At 32.1% G+C, this 20,178-nt stretch overlaps 1 protein-coding gene across 3 annotated transcripts in view; it reads right to left on the minus strand.

The window, feature by feature from the left end:
- The window catches only part of LOC126740697 (uncharacterized), a 230,480-nt gene that overhangs the window by 149,403 nt on the left and 60,899 nt on the right, over nucleotides 1–20,178 (minus strand). Inside the window, exon 1 of one of the 3 annotated variants that reach the window (XM_050446846.1) lies at nucleotides 8,756–9,003. The exons of the other annotated variants lie outside the window; for them this stretch is intronic. The gene's annotated coding sequence lies outside the window, so the exon portion shown is untranslated. Of the gene's footprint in view, nucleotides 1–8,755; nucleotides 9,004–20,178 lie in introns of those variants that run through there. 3 annotated transcript variants of the gene reach the window in all.

Consider the following 20,178-nt stretch of genomic DNA (forward strand, 5'->3'; position numbering starts at 1 on the left):
TTGCTGGTTATATAAAATAGGTCCATTTGCTTATAACACAAAATAAGAAATTATATTTATTCTAAACATGCCGCCCGCCTTGAAAGGACGCAGTTCTTTCAAAAAATAATATAGATTAAAAAAAATCTAAAAACTTACAGAATAAATCTAAAACAACATGGTTCTGTATTAAACCTAAGTAGATAAACTTATTTTTTTATTGACATAAAACAAAGTTTGTTAAAATTCCCTTTTTTTTTAAATCTTTAAGTATCTATGGGTAAAACGCACACACGATTTATGGCTCTCCTTACTTCGGTACCACGCACTTTAAGTGTCACTACTCGGGTTACACCATCTAGTCCTGGATGTAGCGCAGTTACTCTACCAAGAGGCCAGTGTAACGGAGGTGCATTATCGTCCTTCACCAAAACTAGAGATCCAACCTTCAGCATCTGGTGAGCGTTAGTACGCCGTTTTTGCCGCATTTGCAATTCATTTAGATATTCCAGTTGCCATCTAGACCATAGTTGCTGAACCATTAACTGTATAGATTGCCATTTATCTAGACGGTTCTCGGGAACATGAGTGATATTCAATTCTGGTAGCATTGTTAAGGTACGTCCAATTAAAAAATGGGCTGGCGTCAAGGCTGTGTTATCATCAGGGTCGCTAGAGAGAGGACAGAGTGGCCTAGAATTTAGTATACTTTCCACCTGGAGGAGCAATGTATTAAACTCTTCAAACGTAAAAGACCTTGAGCCCGTTACCCTCTTTAAATGAGACTTTATGCTTTTTATTCCAGCTTCCCATAAACCTCCAAACGTAGGAGAATTTGCTGGAATAAAATGCCATTTAATTTTATCCATTAAAAGACCTTGAGCTATAGCTTCAGAACTATTCTCAAGAAAATCATAAACAGCTAACATAAACAGCTAAACAGCATAAACAGCTAAGGTCTACCTCTTCTACTAATAAATCTTTGAAAACTAGCTAAAAAAGCATCGGTCGTGAGTTCGGACACCAATTCAAGGTGAACAGCCTTAGTGCTCATACAAATAAAAAGGCAAATATAGGCCTTTGTTATAGCGCCTCTCGTTTTTCGATCTTTAATAAGGAATGGACCACCGTAATCAGTACCCACATTTTGAAAAACAGAACAAATATTTACCCGATTGGGGGGTAAATCACCCATTAAATAATTTAAAACCTTTGGTTTAGCCCTAAAACATCGTACACATTTGTTAATAACAAACTTACAATAATTTCTAGCTAAAATAGGCCAATACTTTTGTCTAATCGAAAAAATTAATTGTTGAACTCCACAATGAAGTAAACGTTCATGTTCATTTAGTAAAATTTTCTTTGTTAAATTATGGTTATTTGGTAAAATAATCTGGTGTTTACTATTAAAAGGAATATCGCTATTTTTTAAGCGTCCACCAACCTTTAGTAAACCTTCATGTATGAAAGGATTTAAAGAAATAATCCTACTCTTATTCGGTATAGGTTTATTATCGACAAGAATTTTATACTCTTGTGAAAAACATTCCTTTTGAACAGATTTTATAGCAAATGTTAAAGCCGCTTCAATTTCTTCTGGTTCCAGTAACCCTTTTTTCCTTTTTGATAACTGAAATTTGCAGTTATGTATGAATCTTAAAACGTAACCTAATATTCTTAAAAATTTATTAAGAGATGAAAAACGGTTTAACAAGTCATTTATTAAGGTAAAATTATTTATAGCAATACAAGCAATAATCTTCGCTTCTGATACATTTTGACACCGTTCAAAACTTAAAATGTCCCATTCGCTTTCATGCCGTAGGAGCCATTCTGGTCCAAACCACCATAAATTATTAATTTTAAGATTCGCAGCTGAAACCCCTCGCGACAGCAAATCCGCAGGATTATGTTCGGACCGAACATGTTTCCAAAAACTAATAATTGTTAGGTTTTGTATTTCTTGAACACGATTTGCAACAAATTGCTTCCATTTATACGGTTCTTCTCTAATCCAACATAAACATATTGTGGAATCCGTCCAACAGTGTATAGCATTTAGCGATATGTCTAAATAATCTGTAACCTTTTTTAATAAATTGGCAAAAACAATAATTGGTAAAACTGTTGCACAAAGCTCTAATCTAGGAAGACTTAAAAGTTTTAATGGCGCAACTCGTGATTTTGCGCACAGCAGATTAGTTATATAGTTTCCCGATGATATCAAACATCTTATGTAAATACAGCAACCGTAAGACATTTGTAGACGCATCACTGAAACCGTGTAATTCAATTTCTATATAATCCGAAATACTAGCATGACGTGGTATTTTTAAATCATTTAATGATTTTAAATCCCTATAAAAATATATCCAACTTTCACTAAAGTCTTTCGGTAACTCTTGATCCCAATCAATTTTTCTTTTCCAAAAATCTTGCATAATTAACTTTGCATTTATTACAATAGGACCAAGTACTCCTAATGGGTCATATATTTGACAAATTACCGAAAGGATACTGCGCTTATTCCACTGTAAGGATTGAATATTATAATCGATATTAATCTTATACCTTATAAAGTCATATTTTGGATCCCAGTATATCCCCAGAGTCTTATTTTGTTCTCCTATAGGAAGAATAGCAACATCTAAGTCATTATTTACTTTAAAATTTTTTATAATATTCGCGTCGTTGCAAAGCCACTTTCTTAATTCGAAGCCTGCATCAGCCAAAATTTTTGAAATATCCATTTGGATTTTAATAATTTCATCTTGAGAGTCTGATGACGTCAATAAATCATCCATATAGAAATCGCGTTTAATTATTTTAGAAGCCAATGGATAATCATTCTTATTATCTTCCGCGACTTGTAACAGACTTTTGACAGCTAGATATGGCGCCGACGCAGTACCGTACGTAACAGTATTCAATTCAAAACATTTCAACTTATCATTTGTTTTTCACACCAAATAATTTTCTGATACTGACGGTCATTTTTGTTTATTAAAACTTGGCGATACATTTTGGATATATCACTACTTAAAACAAACTTATGTAATCGAAACCTCACAAGAATTAAAAATATGTCCTGTTGAAGAGACGGACCAATGTACGGTACATCATTTATAGAAAGACCCGAACTTGATTTTGCCGAACCGTCAAAAACTACACGGCATTTAGTAGTTACGCTAGATTGTTTTATAACAGCATCATGTGGCAAAAAATATCCGCTATCATTATTAAAGTCTATCTCTGACATATGTCCTAGGGCAATGTATTCTTTCATAAAATCAACATATAATTTTTTTAATTGTTCGTTTTTAACCAACCGTTTTTCTAATAAGTCAAATCTGTGTAACGCCATAGTTTTAGAATAACCCAATTCGATGATTGACTCCCTAAAAGGAATTTTAACTATGTACCTGCCCGATGATTCATCCCTTTCAACCGTTTCCTTAAAATAATTTTCACAAAACATTTCTTCAGTTGAAAATATTTTCTTATTCGGACCTATTTCTTCAACTTCCCAAAATTTGATAACTTCTTTATTAATTTTGTCGTAAGGACTAACATTTAAAAAGGTACACGAACTATCCTTATCCATATAATTCAGATACAAATTTCCGGCTATTACCCAACCAAACTTCGTATTTTGAAGTATTGGCATATTTAGACCTAATTTCTTATTTTCGGGTAATAAAACTGACCAAAATATACTTGATCCAAGCAACAAATCTATATCACTAGAAATATTAAAATCTGGATCAGCCAATCTTAAATTTACAGGTATTTTTAAAATATCTTTATGAAACGAACTAACTGGTAATTTTCCTGTAATCGTAGGAATAACTAAACAATTGGTTTTAACAGTAAAATCACTTTAGCAAGAGGTTAATGTAACCTTAACTTCTTTATTGATCGTAGATAAAGCATTTCCTACACCCTTAACAACATGTTGTATGTTTTTATACTCTAAGCCTAACATTTTACAAATTTTCTCCGTAATAAAAGAACTTTGGGAGCCGCTATCTAATAATCCGCGACAAACAACCGATTTATTCCCATTTACCACACGTATTAAAACCGTAGACAGTAAAACTTCTGAAACCCTGCACGAGCTGGCAACAGCGTAATCGTTTCGCGCCGAAGAATGGAACGCGGTGCTGTTTTGAATTTCATCCCCACCTGCGCGGATCGACATTTCGAGATTCTGTGGTTCTGCCGCTGTCGCGCTGGTGGCTTCGTGATCACTTTGATGAGGGCTATTTTCACCCATGGTACAAAGAAATTTATTTAAACTAGAATTATTTAAATGTAATAACGAATTATGTAACTTGTGACATTTAATACATTTTTGTAGTTTTCATTTCCATGTAGGATGAGAATCCCTTAAACAATTTAAACATAAGTTAAGCCTTTTTGCAGCCACAATTCGGTCGTTTACATTTAATTTTAAAAATTCATCACATTTATATATTGGGTGTTCCTTTTGACAAAAATAGCATTTTAAATTTGAATTTTCGAAGGATGCAAAACTACGACTATTAACCTTATTATTTCTAAGTCTTATTTTATTATTAACATTGCGTGAACTTATCTGAAGCTTTTCTAACATTTCGCATTTATCACGTAGAAAATTATTCATATCTTTCATACTTGGTAAATCATTCTCATGCTTGAAACACTCCCACTCCCTTCTGGTGGTAGAATCAAATTTAGAACAAATTATAAAAATCATTATACAATCCCAAGAGCTTGTGTCCAACCCTAAGCTACTCAATGAACGTAAGTGTTTTGTAACATTATCAAATAAATTTCTTAAATCAAAATATGATTCGTGGGTAATATTAGGGTGATCAAAAATTGCCTTTAAATGGTTGTGAATTATTAATTTCTTATTCTCGTAGCGCTCTGTTAACATTTGCCAAGCTATCTTATAATTAACAGATGACACCTCGATAGATTTTATTACTTGTTGCGCATCCCTTTCCAAAGATGCTCGCAAATAATAAAACCTCTGAATATCTGAAAGTGAATTATTGTTGTGCACCAATGCGAGAAAACCTTAGAACATTGAAAGGCTAGAAGTAGCATGCCGTGGAACTATGGGCAGGTTTGTTTGCTTGCAACATCTCTGATACAATGATGCCAAATGCTTATAGAGAAATGGCAAAAATCACTTTATAATATCATAAAAGTTTTCAGTTTTTTCCGAAAACTTAAAACAATACTACTGCTCCCCTTTAATAAAATATCAAGCATTTTTTAAAAATAAATTTGATAAGATACTCTATATTGAAGTCAATATACGTTAAATAAATGAAAATAAAGTACGAAGCAACGAGAAAACGTTAATGGCATCGCAACGCCGCTCGAACGCATTGTTGACGCCACCGATACAAGCACTCTCTACCAGTGACGTCGTCAACAAATATTTACCTGATAAATTTTTATTAATTATTATAGAGTTTAAATATAAGTAATATTACCATTGATGAGCTATTTATGTGTTTTTTTAACGGACTTCGTTAGAGGAAGGTCCTAATAAAAGGCAGCATTTTTGTCAAAGCATTTTTATGGAAATAAAATATTTTATTAATATAATATTATAGATTTCTTAATAAATCATGTTTTAAGACACAAATTTTTAACATTTTGCAAAATTTTATTATATTATACAAAACTCAGTTTTACATCACTTACTTTAAATCACATAATATATACTTCTATGGTGCTGACTTTTTCAAAGGGACAGTATGGCTTCAGCGGAAAGAGTTAAAACTACAAGGAGGTTCAAATTGTGAAGGAGTTGCAGGTTTTTATAGGTTATAAGATTTTTATTATGAGTATTTAGCCTGTACAATGGTTTTGAGATATTTAACAGTGACCTATATAATACCTAATACCAATTATTATATCAGATTAATTTATACTAAAAAACAAAGCTTACCTAAGAATAAAGACTATGTACAATAGATTAGATTAGATAGTTTATTAGTAGTAATATACAAACAAGTACTTTTACAAGTCAAATAAAATATGTAATATTTCTTAAGTATTTTAATAATAACTTGAGACATCTAATTCAATTTCTTTGGCGCAAATTTGTTTGTTGCAATCTTCGAATTTTAATTTTTTGTTCTTTTTTTTCCATAATTTGGTGACAAGTGATTTAGCTTTTAAAAAGTCCTCAGGATATCATTTTCATTTTACCCTAGAGTAATATACATAAAAATATAGTATTACCAATATTAAAAAGAAAAAATTAAAAAAATGTGTTATGATAATCCAATTAATCAATAAAATGTATGTTATTATAAAGAATCTTTGAAATATCATACATTTGATTAATTGCATTTAATTACAAATATAACACAATAAAATACTATATCACTTTTAAATAAGATATATAGAATAAGATGATACATGGCATAAAAGTCTTATTTGTACTTAGAGAAAGAATTGAACAATAATTTTTAAATTTGCTATAATGATGTCTATTTTGAGTGTATTTTTACCTTTTCCCTGGCAGAGTCAGGGAATGTGTAGCAGTTAAACAAAAACGGATTGGATGGGAAATAGTAATTGTTGACCTAGACCCCACAGTAACTATTAATCTCAGATGCAGTTATTGTTGATGATGAATGATCAGATCTGTAATTATACAAAATTTGGTGTATCAAGAATATTAATTTATTTTAATTATCCATACTTGTCTATATTAGCTTCACTGTTTGTACTATATACCATTTTGGAAGCTAAAGAAGTTTTTGCACTCTTCAGGAAAACTACCCTTGCAGCTTTGAAGGGTAAATCACTTGGTAAATTAATGTAATGTTAATGTAAAAAAATAGTTTTACACACATACCTAATTTAATAAGTATTAGGTATAAATAAAGCTTATATGAGTAACACTAATACTTTTTGTGACAATTTTTTTATACTAGAAAAATATATTTAAAAAAAAATTACCTTTAAGGTAGAGCTGATTTTTTTAATAAAGTCCGGCTACTGATAATATTATCTTCCTTATATAATAAATCACTTCTAAGGATGTGATCTGAACAAATATATTCTTTTTATTTGTGTTGATTTCGATTAATGAAATCCATTGTTCCCTTTGGGCATATATTAGGCAATTTATAATAAGTATTTGATATTTAATCAAAAAGCAAAAAAAATTACAGTAATAAATTAATATGTGGTGCCAATTACTATATATATATTATTATAAGTTGCAATATGGTAAAACAAAAAAAAAATTATCGACCAAATTTTAGGGAAAGACAAAATTAACTATACATACCTAGATATCAATATCTAAATAAATTTCAAAATTCTTTAAAGGCAATAAAAAATTAGTAATTTCATCTATCTACCTAATGTCTATATTAAAAAACATAACTATATATAGATAGGTATATGGGTATTATGCCATCTTTCTGCCAAAACAACAAAAAAAACATAAAATCCTGCAATAAAACCAGGGATAAAATTCTAGTTTTATATTTTTTATAGCCTATTGATAGATAAATATGTTCAAAAATATATTTAGATTTAAAAATATAAATATTTTGGTATTTTACACACACTTTCACATTCAAGTTTTTATTAGGTTTATATCTATAAGATCCCCTATTCTACGTTTATGATGATGGTTACCCCATGATGTGATGTTATGAAAGTATCGGTACTTACTTGTGAAAAGATCGGCTTGAATCACCTTTTTATCATGATGCGGCACAAACGACACAAGTTTTTGCCATCCTAGCAATTAAAAAAAACACTAAAATGTGGCCTTTTTCCTTTTGAAACCAAAAAATTAAAGAAAATACACGAATCCCGAACATAAACAAAAAGCCGTTTGACAGATGACACTATGCGTATGGCTCAGGCGCTTAAGTTCCCGTGTTGTCGCTTCAAATTTTTTAGAAACGGTTTTAGGGATAAGAATGTTAATAATTTTGTTATTTTTTTGCTTAAGGATATTATATTTATTCAATATGGAATAGGTTAATTGTAGTATTTATATTTTTTAATTTAAATTTTCCTATAAAATACAACACAAGTAAGTTAAATTAACGTTATAATGGTTGTTAAAATATAGCAAAAAATTTCCTCTGTTGGAAATTCGCGTCGACTTGACAACAGAGAATCGGCAAATATGTTTGTAAACAACACACCCCCCTTGCCCCTGTGCACATGTTGGACTCAAACAAAGTTGTTGTTTACTAATTCTAGCCTTTCAATGTTCTAAGGAGAAAACAATCTTTAAACTCCAACCAAGAGTCATACTGACCATTAAAAACAGGTAACTTAATAGGCGGTAGTCTAACCTGATCATTATGCGCCTGAACATTGTTAAATCCTTGATTTAATAAATATCCACCCTGAATTGAGCCCTGCCTTGAAGTACTTTCTAAACCATCCTGCTGTTTATAATTTTCACAAAATAATTGAATAGAACTGACAAGACCAAAATAGGTTTCCTCAAAACTTGTTATTTCATCATCATTACCGCTAGTATCTAAAGCTTGAATTTATCCCTGGACATCATAAAATTCATCAGATAACGGTAAAAGCTTTTCCTTTCTAACCTCTAACTCGGAAACTAATATTTTTGAGACCTCTTCTTCATTTATTGTTTCAAAATATTTCTTAATTCTTGTCAATTTACCTTTAATAAGTCCCCTTTTAGCCTTTAAACCCTTAATTTGCTCTTCCGACATTGCTATTCAAGATAAAATATACACCAAACAAAAATGCCACTTACCAATGGTGGTAAAAATTTTCTGTCCGACACCGGCCGCGATCCCGATACACAGCACTGAATGTCGCGTTTAACCTCACTTAATTTTTTAGGACGATTTTACCTTAATATTCCGTTTATCCGCTCGAAAGGACCAATAATTTATGTGTAAACCTCGGGCTAATCATTGACGATTGACCATATTCCTTTTTTAATCTTTATTTTACCGTAATACATTTACAATTAAATAAAACGAAGAAAACCCAAACATATCGTTCGCCATTTCGAATGGAAGAGAGCGAGGACGCGACGTGACAGTTGCAAACTTAAAATTAATCAATGTTGCCGGTTATATAAAATAGGTCCATTTGCTTATAACACAAAATAAGAAATTATATTTATTCTAAACACCCACCAAGGAAGTCAACAACACCGAGAGCATTTTCCTGGGAATACTAGCATCGATTCCTTTAGGACTACTAGGCTAAAGGCAAGAAAGAAACCAATGGAAATTTTCGCAGTTTTGGCGTAAGCAACTTTTTCCTATTTTTCCATTTTTCCTTTATTTTTACCATAGACGTATAATATTTAGTAAAATATTTTGACATCTAGGTAATTTTTTTTTCTCTTTTGCTAATTTTTCTTTCATATTTCTTTAGTTTCTGCATATTTTAGTATTATTCCTCTTTTATCATAACAATAAACTTTAATGCCAAACTCTTTAGCTGAAGAAATTGAAAATTTAGCTCAATCATTTTTAAGTTTATCCACTCAAGAAGGTTCTCAACTCACGAATCAATCAGACATGCAGTCTAACAATAAAGATATTGGTCTCTTAAGGTACCAAGCTGATAACATACCTCCATTTGATGGCAACCCTAGGCAATTAAATAGGTTTCTCACAGCTTGTGAACACTTTTTAAGTAACTCCCAAGATACAACAAATATAACTAATCCCATAAACATTTGCCTAATAGATACCATTTTAATGAAACTTAAAGGTCGAGCCGCTGATATAATTTGCTCTAACTCAGATTTAAATAATTGGGCCGTAATTAAAGACGCCCTAATACTAGCCTTTTCAGATCAAAGAAGCATCGAATGTCTTATCCAAGATTTAATTTCTCTTAAAATTCAAAAGTTCGAAAGTCCTACACAATTTGGCATGCGAGTGCAGGATGCTAGAAGTAATTTATTTTCAAAATTAAATACCTCTGTTGCTAATGATAATGAAAGGAAAATTAAAATTCAACACTATGAAGAATTTGCTCTGAAAACTTTTATTAGTAACTTGCCCCCTCAAATTCAGTTAGTTGTTAGATTACGTCAGCCAGAAAATATTGAAAAAGCTTTATCGTTAGTAGTCGAAGAAAAAAACTTTATATACTTTAGTTAAGGAAAAAACTATAACTTACAAACCTACCCATCACCGTTTCACACTCATTACAAACAATCAAAACCCCAACCAAGATCCCCATTACCATCAACCCACAGCAATTTTCCATCATTTATACCAAACACTTTTAATTACGCCAGACCCCAATTTCAAAAACCCATAGAACCAACAAACTTTCAAAATTTTAATCCAAATCCTATATCGATTTCTAGGCCAAATATTCCAAATACAAGTTTTCATAATTCTGTTAGACCCAATTTTTAAAATAACACCTTTAATAGACCTCAATTGAATCTAAGACCCCCTAATTTCAACCCAAATAATAGTTTACCCAGTTCAGTCATTCGTCAAAATTAAGTCGAACCAATGGAGACAAGTTCAGGAAATAGTCGACATACCTTTGTTTCTAGAAACAAAAGGCCCCGCGTTTCAGAACTTAATGCCCATCAAATTTCTCCAGAAAGTATTGACTATAATCTCGATTCCGATAATACCTACGCCCACTATAATAACTCTTATCAGAATGATCAATATTATTATGACGATAATAATTATTACCATCCGTATAATCATTTTCCTGATAATTCATTTTCCAACCCGATCGAAGATGACACTTATAAAAGTGACGACATAACCATTTCTAACGAACAACAAAATTTTCAAAACCCCGATATCAACACGCACCCCACATAATCCATTTAAATAACATTAGATCGGATTTACCATATATTTATATTGCGACCTAAACACATATTTTTTAATAGACACCGGTAGTAGTCGAAGTTTAATGAACCCTAAACTTGCTTACACGTTTTATCATAAATTTATTACAAATGAGAAATTTAATATCCAAACAGCACACGCTATGTCCTATCACAATGAAGTCGCTAATATTCCAGTTTTTAAAATCTTTAAATTTAATGGTTACCATAAATTTTATTTGTTCGATTTTTCACAAAAATACGATAGACTTATTGGTAGTGATTTATTAAAACAAGTTAACGCTAAAATTGACTTAAAAAATTGTAAATTAATAACACAAAATTCTACAATTCCAATTATTTATGAAACAAAAAAACCAATAGAAACTCAAAACACCTTTAATGATCTTCGAAATTTTTCTATAACAATTCCGTCAAGATGTCAACAAATTGTAAAAATGCCAGTAAATCTAAAAGAAGGCTTAGGCATATTAGAATATCAAAATTTTGAAAATAATACAGAAATGCCTAAAGCACTTGTAAACATTTCAATTTTTTTTGCCTATACAACAATAACGAATGCCAATGAATATCCCGTTACCATTAATATTAATAGACCCTTTAATGTTGAATTAATAGATGAACTAATGAACATGATAATGCACTTAAAGAAAATCTTAAAAACCTACGTTTGAACCATTGCAATAAAGAAGAGAAAGACTTTATTAGAAGATTATGCTTTGAATATCGCGACATATTTTACTGCGACAAAATACCCTTAACATTTACTAACCAGATTCAGCATAAAATCAATTTGACAAATGACACCCCTTTATTCACTAAAACATATCGCTATCCTGAGATACACAAGAAGGAAGTTAAAAATCAAATATCAAAAATGTTAGATCAGGGAATTATTCAAAACTCAGTCTCCCCTTGGTCTAGTCCATTTGGGTTGTCCCAAAAAAAGTTGATGCATCCGAAAAAAAAATGGAGAGTCGTCATCGATTATCGTAAGCTGAATGAAAAAACCATAGGCGACAAGTATCCTCTTCCCAACATCGCAGATATATTTGATAAATTAGGTAGAAGCCAGTATTTTTCCACACTGGATCTTGCTAATGGATTTCATCAAATTGAAATGGATCCCAATGATACTCAGAAGACCGCTTTTTCAACAGAATCAGGTCACTAGGAATTCCGCCGAATGCCATTTGGGTTGAAAAATGCCCCATCAACTTTCCAAAGAGTTATGGATAATATACTCCGTGGCCTTCACAGTGAAATTTGTGTCGTATATCTCGATGACATCATCATTTTCAGTACTTCCTTGGAAGAACACATTTCTCGCCTACGTCAAGTTTTCTCACGACTCCGAGAATCCAACTTCAAAGTACAAATGGATTAATGCAAGTTTCTTAGGAAAGAAGGTCTTAGGTCATCTTGTAACATTCAATGGCGTAAAACCAAACCCTGAAAAAATCCGAGCAATTCAAGAATTTTCAGTTCCCAAAAATTCAAAAGATATTAAATCATTTTTAGGTCTCCTTAGACGGTTTATTAAAGACTTTGTTAAAATAACCAAACCTATGCCAACCCCATGCCTCAAAAAAGATCCTAAAGTCATCCATAGTCCCGAATTCATAAAATCTTTCGAACACTGCAAACATCTTCTAATGAATGCCCCTATCTTACAATATCCTGATTTCGAAAAGCCATTCATTCTAACTACCGACGATAGTAATTTTGCCATAGGTGCCGTATTATCACAAGGTAACGTCCCTAACGATAAGCCTGTTGCTTATGCAAGCCGAACTCTTAACGATAGCGAATGCAAATACTCCACTATTGAGAAGGAACTCCTAGCGATCGTCTGGGCATGTAAATATTTTCGCCCATATCTTTTTGAGAAAAAGTTTAAAATATATAGCGACCACAGACCCCTTGTCTGGTTATTCAGTCTAAAAGAACCTAACAGTAAATTAGTTAGATGGCGTCTTCGTTTAGAAGAGTTCGATTATGAAATTATCTATAATAAAGGCCTCCAAAATACAAATGCTGATGCCCTCTCTCGCATTCAAATCAATGCTTTTGAAAACGAAAGTATTGTAAACAACCCTGGTGAACAAGATATAGAGATATAGATGAATTCTTAAATGACCTTTGCAACGAGGCATTAAAAAACATGAATCTTGAACACCCTACCCATCATAACATCATACCCCCACAAAGTTCTAATACAGTATTACCCAAAATAAATATAATAGAAAATATTCAAACCAGACCACCCCAAACCAGGCTTCGTAAAAGACTTGAAGAAGCACAAAACACCTTAGCCACACCACACTCTTCTAGCGATCCCTACATAATAAACGAAGGCATTACAATTTTGGAAGACATAATTAACAACAAATCCCACCAAATAATAATTTCTAAAAATCCCTATAATAAATTAAACATTAAACAAGAACAATTTGGAAATAATAAAATACTTCATGTAAAAATTCCTACCTCTAACTCTAATGATTCTCTTATCATTGATTTATTAAAAAATTACACTAAGGAAAACAAAATATTTTATCTTTACTTCTATGATGATTCGATGTACTTAAATTTTAACAAAGTTTACATGAAACATTTTTATTCCTCCGGACTTGCACAAAATTAGTAAACTCCGTCTCTGAACTCGATGAACGAATCTTGCTAATCAAATATCAGCACGAAGGCAAATGCAACCATCGTGGCATTAATGAGACATTAGAGAAAGTAGATGTAACAAAATATATAAATAATTGTAATATTTGCCAAACCAGCAAATATGCAAGAAAAAATCCATACGTTCCTCTGGTATTAACAGAAACTGTCGGAAAACCTTTTCAACTAATTAACATTGACATTTTTAAATATGATAACCAAGATTTTTTAACTATTATAGACGCTTTTACAAAATTAGGACAGGCTTTCCCTATCCAAGGAAAAACAGCGATTGAAATCGCTAATGCCCTTATTCAGTACTTTTCCTTTTATGGTATTCCTGACAAAATTACCATGGACAATGGCACAGAATTTAAAAACGATACTGTTAAAGAGCTTCTGCGTGCTCATAAAATTAATGTACATTTGACCACTCCACTCCACCACGAATCAAACTCACTCGTCGAAAGGCTACATTCAACCCTTATCGAACATCTAAGAATCCTTCGACAGAAACATCCGTCAGATAGTACCATCTCCCTTATGAATTATGCCATAATAGCATACAACAATTCCATATACTCTTCCACTAAATTTACCCCGTTCGAATTAACTTTTGGCCATACAAATTCTAGAGGTCCAAGTAATCTTTTAGAATCGACATTTTATAACGAGTATGTTATAAATCATAAAGATAGAGTTAAACATCTTTACGAAAATATAACACAAAATTTATTAGATAAAAAACAAAAAGTCATAGGAAAAAACAATAAACTAGGTCCCAATCAAACTCAATTCAAAAAAGGAGATAAAGTTTACAAAGTTAATAATTCTAGAAATAAAAAAGATAACAAATTTAAAGGCCCCTATCAGATTGTAGAGCTCCTTAACAGAAATAAAGTTTAGATTAAAAACCCTATTAACAACAAAATAATAACAATTCACATAAAAGAATTGCAATTACCCCCTGTTGTTACAGAATCTTCCAGCTCGCAGGTGCAAAACTAGCAACCCCTAACTTCCATAAAATTAATCAAAATCCAGGACTCCTTCCCCTAAAAATTGGTAATGCTTAAAACATAGCTGACTATTGGTCCTTTGTTGAAATATTAGACGTAAGTGACATCATTAAAGAATTTAAGTCCCTCGAAAATCATTATTTCCAATTACAATCTTCCATAAAAAACACATCCACTAATTATAATCATTTTCTAAACTCTTTTAATTTGATCGCGTCTCTAAAAAACAAAATCAATATACAGATAACACAAATCAACCTTTTCTATTCATTTTCACGTACCAAGAGAGGTCTCATTAACGGTTTAGGATCTATAGTCAAATTCTTGACTGGAAACTTAGATCAAAACGATGCTGAAAGATATGACAACGCTATTAATACTATAACAAATACCGAGAATAAAGTTAAAACACTTCTCAAAGAGCAAATTACTATCATAGAAAAATCATCAATAAATTTTATAAATATTAGCAAGAATTTAACATACAACCAACAAATTTTAGAAAAACATATTAGGCAGATAGACACGATTATTAAACAAATTCAAAACAATAACACAAGTGCCTAAACTCATCTTTGAAGCCAACCTGAATCCTAATTATATAGAAATCCCGCCCTTTAAAATGGATAAACTAAACCTTGAGGACATTGAAAATATACCCAGTATCATTGCCCAAGAAAAGGAACAACTGAAGGAAGCCCTACTCTTTGACGGACCTCTTCATATACAGCCCATCAGCATTTGGACCCTGTTAATATATATTATTATTCTCAGCTTCATTGGGTACCAAGTCTACGCGAAATACTTCAAGATGCTACCCAAACTTCTAGAAGATGCCAACCGCTCTCCTTCACCCGAAGCCACAACCAGTCAGCCTCAAATCATCATCTAAGTTCTTCTGCATCCCCAGGCTCACCTCTATGAAGGGAGGAGTTACACGCTACCAATCTGCCTATTCAGCTAACCAGTTACCTATTGATTTACTTATTTGATTACTAAGCAAACCAACACTATAAATATATGTATTGCCTTGTCATTAAGAACATAATTACATTACTATTAAGTTACTGTTCGAGATTTTAAGTTGTAATTTCCGCTCTTAAATAAATAATTTTTTAAAAAAATTATTTTTGTGTTGACTACATTTAACTAGCACTACAAGCAGGAAATGGAAGCTCAAAGAAAATTAAAGACTGTATTTCTTAATGATTGCGATAAACAAATGATGTTTTTTGTATGTTCTAAATGGTTATTTCTTTTTGTTTCTTACACATACACATGTTTTGTTTTATATTATTTACAATATTCACCCATTTTTTATTTCAAACTTTTATTACTTTAACACCATTTATTTAAAACTTTTCTGCTGATCCATACATTTTTTTATATACTGGGTGTCTCACGACGAATAGACGCGATCGATATCTCAGAAACTAATTTTTCAAAAATTTTGAAAATTTGGCAACATAGCACAGTCGATGGGGGCCGCACAACTAAAATATTTTGACAGTTGTGACGTTTCCGGTTATACCGGAAGTAGGTGTCAACTTCGTTATTTATATAATAACATTACAATAATAAAAAAATTAAATAAGTTTTGTATTACCCTAAGTTATTCGCGTGCATTTAAATGGACATTGGGTCTATCTCATGCACATCTTAAATTAACTCATAAAATTTATTTTAGGAATTTTTGGTAATCAAAGAGTGCTTCGGCCAGTGGAAGATGACGAAAAATTGGAGCAAATACTAAAAATCATTGGAAATAATGATTCTGACATTGAAATGTCTGATGATGAAGAAGAAATTCAAACTATGAATAATTTAATGGGGAGAGAAGAAGAAATAATTAATGAAGAACTAGTAAGCAGCAGTGAGGAGGAAAAAGAAGAAGATAGAATTCATCTTAGTGCCCTGAGAGAAAACCTAAAAATGGTCAAGTAAACTGTGGATCCTTTAAAGCGAAAGTCTTGGAGCGAAAGAGATGATACTTTTGCACCTCCAAATTTTGAAGGCCCCTCTAGTGAATGCAGCGCAGAGCTCCGGTATGATTGGACTGCAAAATCGTATTTAGCCATGTACTTTGAGGATGAGTTATGCCAAAAAGTTGGTGATTGCACAAATGCAAGGTACGTTGAACTTAAAGGAGTATCTCTTAAATTGACTCTTAATGAGATTAAAAATTTTTTGGAATAGTTTGTTTGAGATCCTGTCTAAAATATCCCAAAATCAGAATGTACTGGGCAAAAACCACTAAAGTTTCAGCTATTGCAGATACAATGACTTGAGATCGATTTTTTGCTATAAGAAGTAACCTTAAAATCGTCATTGATGGCAACATCGCTGAATAGGTACGCAGGTCTGACAAATTTTGGAAAGTACGTCCTATTATAAAAGCAGTATGGCATGGGTATTTGCAGCTACCTAGAGAGAAAGTGGTTGCTGTAGATGAACAGATGATCCCATTTACAGGGACTTGTAAAATGAAGCAGTTCCTTAGAGGAAGGCCAAAACCAGAGGGCTTGAAAATTTTTGTTGTTGCTGCCTCTGATGGTCTTGTCGTAGACTTTGAATTATATCAAGGAAAAGATACTTTTCCAGATGATTCTGTAATAAGACTTTGTGTTGGACCTTCTGCTGTTGTTCGCCTTGGAAGGACATTATTTCCTGGAAGTCATGTGTACTGCGATAGATATTTCACGACAATACCACTTCTCGATATCTTCGTCAACAAGAGAAATATTGTACTGGAACCATTATGATATCTCGTGTACCAGCGGCAGCAAATTTAACTTCGGAAAAAATGATGGCCAAGATAGGTAGAGGCAGCTCGGAACAAATTGTAAGACAAGATGGCCAAATAGTAGTTGTACAATCGTATGATCTGAAATCTGTCCTTTTGGTACTGCTCTAGGAATTCAACCTAGCGATGAGTGTAAAAAGTGGTCTAAGAAAGACTTTAAATACATTTAGGTTAAAAGACCTTACGTTGTTGCTAAGTACAACGATTGTATGGGAGGAATAGACTTGATAGACCGAATGATTAGCTATTATAGAATTTGAGCCAGATCAAAAAAATAGACTGTAAGGGTCATGGAATTTTTATCGAAGAGATAAAACTCCACGCAAAATACAACAATATTTAGATTTTAAAATCGAAATTGCCACTCAACTTTTGACAAATACACCCAACCAACAAAGTGAATCTCAAGAAAACATTCGAGGTGTAGGTACTAGAAGAAATCCTGAGGGAAATATCTTTGTCGATTCACCGTCATCGTCATTAGGCACCGAAAGAAAATGGAAACAACACTTTCCAGAAATTGCCACAGACTTAAAAAAATCGATTACATGTAAAAATGACTCTTGTAAAACATGCAACACATTTTTGTGCATCACTGGCAACAGAAACTGTTTCATGGAGTTCCATAGCAAATAAATTTAAGTGTATATTTATTTTCTGCGGTTTCATAGGTTTAGACTGAAATGTTATTGAAAAACAAAAATTATATATTAGGAATTTTTGTTTAGGTTAAGACCCAATGTCCATTTTAATGGACGTCATGTATCTGTCAAAGTAAGAAAAAAAATAAAAAAAGTTATTAGTAAACAATGTTTATTTATGTATTTTTTATTATATTTAAAAGCCTCAAAACCCCTTAGTTAACAAAAACATGTCCGGGTCTCAGGAGGATATCGAGCTGCTGTTCGCAATGTAGCAATATTTATTTACCTATAACATCTTAAAAAAAAAACGCTACAGTATGTTCAAAATATGTCTTTATTACGTATCTGTGCTGTTTGGGGAGGTCATATCGGGTGAGTTTGCGGGCCAGTTAGAAGCAGTTTTTTGTAATGCTTAAGGTTGCGATTACAAAGTTTGAAATATTATTTTAGATATAAAATTTCCACTTTTTTCGCTGTAAAAATAGGGGGTTCCCGTTTAAAAAATTTAGATAGATACATGTCTCTTTCTGCTGAACAACTTTTCTTTCAAACATTTTTTTATATGTCCCTTAATTTAGGAGCAATTTGGGTGCATTTATTAAAAGGGCCCAATGGATATAAAGAAACTCTACTAGAAAGAATCTATCTCAGCCTTCTCCTTTAAGTTTGAAACTTAAAGAGAAGAAGTGAAAATAGAAACAAAAGTGAAAAGAAAAAACAGAGGTACTAGAGCTGTGTGGATCTGACAACCAAGGAAAAGAAACACTACTTGAATCGACAATACTTAAAAAAAACGTCAAAAAGCTCGAGAATACTCGTAGATTTTTATGCAGAACCATGGGCTATAAGAAACTATAGAAAACGTTTGTATAAAGGCGTCATAAAACTTTTATCGCTCCCGGGGGTCCTCTTGGGATTATTAAGAACTAAAATATCCTCCTCGAGGCGGGGTTCTTTAACATCAAAGACAATGACGGCGATAAAATCGCAGGTTTCAATTAAATTCCCTTTCCGTTAAGGGATTTCTGGGAACGCCGCTTAGAAATAAAGAATCTCGTTAAGTTGTAATGTCGTAGGAAATAATGGAGTCTAAGGAAAGGATTCTATCCTCGCCCCTGTTGCCCCAAAACGAGAGATTAGCCCCTCGTTTTTGTTTAATAAAGAAAGTGCGATTGCCGATATAAAATAAAAGGCCTTTTGACAAAAGGGTTAAAGACTATTGCATCTTTAATTTTATTTGAGTTTAACTTTTATTGTTTGCTAACATTGACATAAAATTAAGGAAGCGTCAAGTTCGGTAATCTAGCTTAATACGACGTTTTTTTGCCTTGTTAGACTTACAATAAGTAGACAACTTTATTGTATTTAAAAAAATTTTATACATTCATCAACATTTTAGCATTTAATTTCGCTATCCCAGGACTCATTTACTAAAAATATTACTAATTTCTGATAATCTAATTTTAATTGAAATTTTAGTATTTTGTGATCAGAAATAAATGCATTTAAGATTTGATTTTTTTACCATTAAATTAATATTAAAAAACGTTGCGTCCAGTTAAGTTATGCTGAAACTAAATTATTGCATAAAAGCCTCGATTAAGAATGTTCAAAAAATGGAAGTATCGTGTCCATTATAACCATAAAAAAATTCAAAAATAACCTTTAAACACGACGTAATTTGAAGCCATACAAGCAACACTTAAGGCAAGAACAGAATTAATGACCAGATTAAGCCAAAAATTGGCCGTTATACACTCGATAAACCTCAAATGGGCCCCGCGACAAAAAGTCATAATTTCACGGGGTGGGGTAGCCAAAATGGTAATTTTCTCGGCATGACCCGGCAAAAAGTTATAAATTAGGGTTCCGAAACTTTCTGGAAATTAATTAATATATAACGGGCCAATTTTCGCCTGCCCCGAAGAAAATCATTTAGTTTATCTTCTTTTCGATCTGTTTATAGTTCGCAATGTTACGCTAACGATCTCAATATTTTTCAGTTTTGCAATAAAATTTGGGTAATTTAAGGTTGCATTTTAATTTTTAAGGTAAAATTGGTCCTATAACGAACCCTTAAATAAATACTTAACCCTTAAATAAATTTAAGACAAAAAGAGACGAAACCTCAGTGGGAATATCCAGATGTGGCAGTTACTTGTTTAGCGAATCTCCCCTGGGCTGAAAAAC

Source organism: Anthonomus grandis, chromosome 1 (assembly GCF_022605725.1).
Source record: "Anthonomus grandis grandis chromosome 1, icAntGran1.3, whole genome shotgun sequence".
Lineage (NCBI taxonomy): Eukaryota > Metazoa > Arthropoda > Insecta > Coleoptera > Curculionidae > Anthonomus > Anthonomus grandis.